This window comes from Bombina bombina, chromosome 3 (genome assembly GCF_027579735.1).
Source record: "Bombina bombina isolate aBomBom1 chromosome 3, aBomBom1.pri, whole genome shotgun sequence".
In the NCBI taxonomy this organism is placed as follows: Eukaryota; Metazoa; Chordata; class Amphibia; order Anura; family Bombinatoridae; genus Bombina; species Bombina bombina.
This window is the reverse complement of record NC_069501.1, coordinates 673,694,971-673,700,970: the sequence shown is the minus strand read 5'-3', so window position 1 is coordinate 673,700,970 and position 6,000 is coordinate 673,694,971. Positions and strand designations below refer to the sequence as shown.

The window sequence follows — 6,000 nt, the reverse complement described above, 5'->3', positions numbered from 1 at the left end:
TGTGCGTATTATTTTTCAACAAGGAATACCAAGAGAACACAGCACATTTGAAACTAGAAGTGAATTTAAAAGTGCCTTAAAATGACGTGCTATATCTGAATGATGGAAAGTTTAATTTTGTCTTTTATATCCTTTTAACACAAAAACACCATTACTTATTTTTAAATGAGACAAAGTAACTTTGTGGGTTATTAATTTGTATCAATATTGGCAGCTAAATTATGAGTAACTATATATAATTGGTACTGCATATTCAGAGGATCTAGAAATGATTTGTTAAATACTGTATAACATTTAGAATATACAAAAATATTTTTCACCATTATCTTAATCCTAAAATGAACTTTAAAACATTATATAAAATCTAAATCGGTGTTGGGAAAAATAAAACAATACAGTTTCCCTTGTAGGTGTTCGCCTAAACTGAAGCAACGTCATGAAATAAGACTGAATTGTGTGATTTAGGGTTTGTATTGATTTACACGTTTGCCATTTTTAACAGCTCATTCAAAAGTTTAAATCATGCAGTTCTCGATCGAACTTAAACATTATTGGGGGAAACGTTCCACTTTAAATACAACATAAGCATTGATTTTGATTCGTAAGAAAACATTGACTCTCGACAGCCACAAACCCACAACACTCGCAACTAATGCTGATGGATCCCGGCGCCCTTCAATGACGTCAGTACGCCACATCTTGCATTTTCGTCCGCCCAACATTTTGGTCGTTGTGCCTTTAACGCATCTTTGTGACGTCATCGTCTTCGTGTGTGCTTACTTCCCTGGATTTAAAGGGAAAGCTTACGGCAAGTGGCTTGTGGAGGCCTTTATTCATCCTCGGGCTTTCCTGAACTCCCCCCGCCCAACAATAGCGGAGGAGGAGGGCGGCGAGGTGAGCATATACGTTGCATTCAGGGTCAATAGTTTCGCAAGCCAGCTTTTGTTTATAAAGCTAGTTAATTATGCCATTAAATCCTTATTATACAGCTGCTTCGGTGAGCTGTTTGCTCTGTTAATATGGCAATGCCCCATACTGAGACCTGGCCACTGATTCATTTCACATTGTGCGTGTTGTACAATTCCTACTATTGTAACTCTCAGTCACCTTGCTAGTGCAGTGCTCGGCAGCTCGTAGTGATAAGCACATTGTTAGCTTATAAAAGATCATTACGGTCACTGGTACTGCAGGCTATTTTTAATGTATACATAGATCACATATATATGTGTTTCACGAGTATGTATTTGATAGTACTGTGTCCAGCCCCATGTCCTATAGTGTGTTATATCTTGTTGCTATGAAAATAACTGTGATCACTAAAATAAGATTTTAATAAACACACTGATCTATAATATATCGTGATCCTTCCCAATATAGTACTATTCTACACAAGGAGTTTTTTTTTTTTTTTTTTAAGTAAAAATCACTGTACTCAGGGTTTCCACATCACTGAGAGGCTCAGCAGCTGTTGTGTAATAAGATCTACCGTTGTGTGTAGTAAGAAAAGAAGTATATATTACACTGGGAGTTCATAAATCACAACAGCAGTCATGATACCACACTTTAACTGCTTCTTGGGATATTTTGAAACTATATATAACAATAAAATATATATGTCTATAAAATTCTTACCTTCGTGTTATACAATCCTTCAGATCACTTCTCTTTCATATGAAAGTGTCAAGTGCTGATATGTCTAAGTCCCCACTGAATAAACTTGAGCTGCTTGCGTTGGTATCATATGTGCAAATTATGTTGCAAATTAATTGCTTCTTTAAAAAAACTGCTTGGGGAATTTAGAATAGAGTAAGTGAAAATATCACATGGGTATTTGGAAGCCTTCTGATTGTATAAACCATTAGTGGCAACAAATGCAGGCGTTACAAAGTTCCTTATATATGAATCCAAAATTTTCTTTCATAATTCAGCTAGGGCATATTTTATGCAATTTAAAGGGACACTGAACCCAAATGTTTTCTTCCGTGATTCAGATAGAGCATTACATTTTAAGCAACTTTCTAATTTACTCATAGGGCTCGATTTATCAAACTTTGTTCAAGATCGCCGTTCTGTTCTCCGTCAAGTACTCTGCATATCGCCATCCGATAGGCGCACATGTGCGCCATTATTTATCATAAAAGGGGTCGTATTTCTACATTACTTTCCAAAGGCGAGATGTGGCGTGATATTGATAAATCTCGCCGCTATTCATATATTTGCGCCATATTTATTATTAAAAATTTGTTAAATTAAAGCGCATATGAGAAATAAATGTGAATTCTCATTGATTACTTTTTAATTTGTATTGTTCAGTTATCAATGTTACAAATTCGATGTGTGCTTTTCAATAAACACAAAATTTATTTATATTTACGATAATCGCTAACAATGTTTTAAAAATTTGAATATAATAATTGTGATCAACATTCTCTCACATATAAATCTCTAGTTAAAGGTAAGGTAAAGTTTATATTTATTGACCTCATTTATTTAAAATAAATATCAATAATAAGGTAGTCGCTAACTTTTTTTTTTTCGCTTTACATTCTTTATTTTACCTGTAATCCAATCTTTGTATATGCAGCCGTTATATTCAATCCTCCTCCCCCATGCCACTTCCGTCTTTAACGCTGTTATTACAGGAACCGTTCTCACCCCTTTGTCTTAGTCAGGTCAATGCGCGTTCACAGAGGCACTATCTTATGCGCATGCGCAAATTCACCCCTGGTTAGAAAGAAGCAAACTAAGTGATCGCTACACCGCTAGCACTGTGCATGCGCTACTCGCGAACGAGCACAGTTTGAAGAGGCTTGAGTCTAGTCCAGTGCATGCGCTCAATAGACGAGTGACGTCGGGATTGATGGGCTAAACCCCTGAAGGGGAAAATGCCAATTGGAGGGTTATATTGAAAGCGGATGTCAATCAAATAAAGGAAAATGTCGGGCAGACGAAATATTGTACACAGGACATAAAAAACAGGTACAGAAAGGTAGATTTATGCGTGATATTTGTGAATTGATGAATGAAACTTATGTTTATTTTTTATTATCGTACAAATAGCGTTAAGTACTGGTGTCAACTTTACCTTACCTTTAAATGGTAAGATTAAAATTTAATGTTGAAAATAACACAATTTTTTGATATCTACTTTATTATTTGTTGTATCAATGTTTATATTACTTAAGAAAGCACATCAAGATCTCATTAAAAATTGTATTAAAAATTACATCTTTGTATTAACTTTTGAACTACTTATCTAAACATGAGTTTGTGTATTTCAAAGATATAACCCAACCCTTTGATCTATCCCAACTCTTATATTTATATCCACCTCCCCCCTCAGCATTAATATAGTTTTTTTTAGATTAAATAAACACACACACACCTTTAAATCGAAAAATATATGGATTTATTGAAAACCAAAATAAAAGTTATTTTCATATCATAATAATTTTTTTTATTTAAAAATGAAAAGAAATAATGTTTTGCTTTATTGTTCCTAATTAAAAGGATTGATATTTTTCTCTTAAGTTTTGCACTTTTATGTATGTCCTCATCAAATTATTTTCAACTTCCAGCAGGGTATCCAAAATTTCTTTTTTGTTGATAGATATTTCTTGATCTTCAGGCACTATACCAATGAGAAATAGAAAAATAGTTATGTCATGAATTGAATACATTTCAGTTTTTAGTATTACAAGAAATACTGTTTTATCTAATGCTAACAAGAAACACAGACAAAGACTAATATCTTGTTAGAAGGTTTTATCCACACCTCTGTTGTTATTTAAAAGCATGTCATCTTGATAATACTGTGTACACGCACATGCATCTTTTGTTCCACACAATAGTGAAAGCTAAAGATTGTTATGATACAAAAGAACTCACTCCAATCATAAAATTCCGTTACATTGGATGAATTAGATTGCATTTCTTCTTCATGTTCAAGGTTCTGTCCTTCATCTTGAATAGCTGAAAGACATACATAATTATAACAGGAATACTTATGTAATAGAACAATGCTGATTGAAATCCATATCTCTTTTCAATAATTATTCACTAAAACAAAAGTTCTATTTTAGTACAAATAATGACATATAAGGAGTGACTGAATAGACATATGAACCTACATATATTATTGTCTTGTTGTTGCTCGCTATTTGGTGAATCTTGATTCATATTATTATTTTCCTCTTCAACAATTATATCTTCAATGGCATTTTGGTTTGTATCTTCTTCAATCATGTCTATAATTAATATGATTATAGTCATTAAATAGAATAATTTTATTTATTTGTAAGATATATGTGAATGAAATCTACCTTCATTGTCAGATTCATCATCAATGATGGGCATTGGCCTTCTGCGACGTTGTCGCCTCTTTTTTTTTTTTTTTTCCCTTTTTTTAAAAATTATGAACATATAAATGTTAATATCAATGATGAGTTATCTTAATATTAAACATTTTAGTAACTATATTCATACCTGTTGTAATTATAGCCTCAGACTCCAGAAAAACAGTCGGTAGTGGATCACAATCAGCTTCTGGACTGGATGGATTCCATTTTATTGGGCGCAGATAACGGGGCCTTTTTCTATTTTTGACTGTAAAAAATTGAAATACAATTGTATTTATATTGCTAATCGATTGTACAGTACAACATCAGACTGAAACAATTACATTGTTAATAATGTTTCACAAACCGCAATAAAGCTGAAATGGATACAAAATTTGCAATTATATTTTTGTACTGTCAGTATATTTATGAAAATCTTAGCAGTGCTATCCAAATAATATATATAAGTTTATGGCAGGGTTATAAACACAATACAAAGAAATAGAAACCCTTATCAACCATGCACCTACTAGACCATACAATTAATATAAATATCTGAATTCTTTTATTTAGTTAATATCCATAAACATATTGAACTATATTTGCAATAAAAGGAAACTAAATAAAAGTTTATATGCGTTAGAACCAACTCTTAAGATATGCTATTCTTCTTACAAAACCCAGAACAATATACCTTCACAATTCAGCCTTATTTATTTAACACAATGGGACTAAAAACCTTTAACATCCAAGTAATACAATTCTAAACAGTGTTTATAAAACAATAGGATAAAATATATATTCTGCTATTTAACTGCAATTTATCCTAATACAAAATTAACCGACAATATCAGAACTTGTATAGATGAGTTACTTAGCCAATTCAGACACAGATTTGAACAAAACCTAGGCTTATAACTACCAATTTAAAATACAATATACTTCACCAATTTTGAACCAATTCGTAGCGGTCTTTAGGTCATCTCATTTGAAAGAAGGTTTTTGCACAAATCAAGGATAAGTTTTAAGCTCCTTGCTGAAGTGAACTTTTTTTTTTTTCAGGTATATCGCAGCCAAAATCAGATCACTAATTTTCAACAAGTTACAGACAACTCTCCTTGTGCATTCAACACTCCCATTATATAATCATTGATGACATCATGTGGGTGGCACTACGGGAGCTGACCTTCCCATTGGTTATCTGGGAAGTCTAAATCGGATTGGCCCTTGGAAATTTCATTTTTAACAGCCAGAAAGAACCTTCTGGCTGTAGTTCTCGCAACATAACACCAGGTGGCAGCATACAGTACAACATAGCAATACAATACAGCATTTCTGACATTTTTAAGCAAGTTAATTTTTTTTTTATAAAATGGTTATTTAATCAGATCACACTCTCTGCATTAATCATATATAACCCCAATTACAGATGGTTAATATTAGGTTATTTTTTCTGATTATTCTGATACCAAATATGTTATATTATTAACATTTTATTATATTAAGGTAATTTAATACTGCTAATTAGTAGCTTAAAATGCATTACAATTTTATCGGTATCCTGGCATTTATATGTGAATAATAGCTTATTTTTAATTCAGTATTGTACTGTATTCCAAGTGAATCCTGTCTATGTAGATCTGAAATAAGAAAATAAATGTTA

At 32.3% G+C, this 6,000-nt stretch overlaps 1 protein-coding gene across 1 annotated transcript in view; it reads left to right on the top strand.

Moving 5' to 3' along the window:
• The first annotated feature begins 730 nt into the window (after positions 1-730).
• The window catches only part of LIG3 (DNA ligase 3), a 224,307-nt gene continuing 219,037 nt past the window's right edge, over positions 731-6,000 (top strand). Inside the window, exon 1 of the mRNA XM_053707435.1 lies at positions 731-894. The gene's annotated coding sequence lies outside the window, so the exon portion shown is untranslated. The remainder of the gene's footprint in view (positions 895-6,000) is intronic.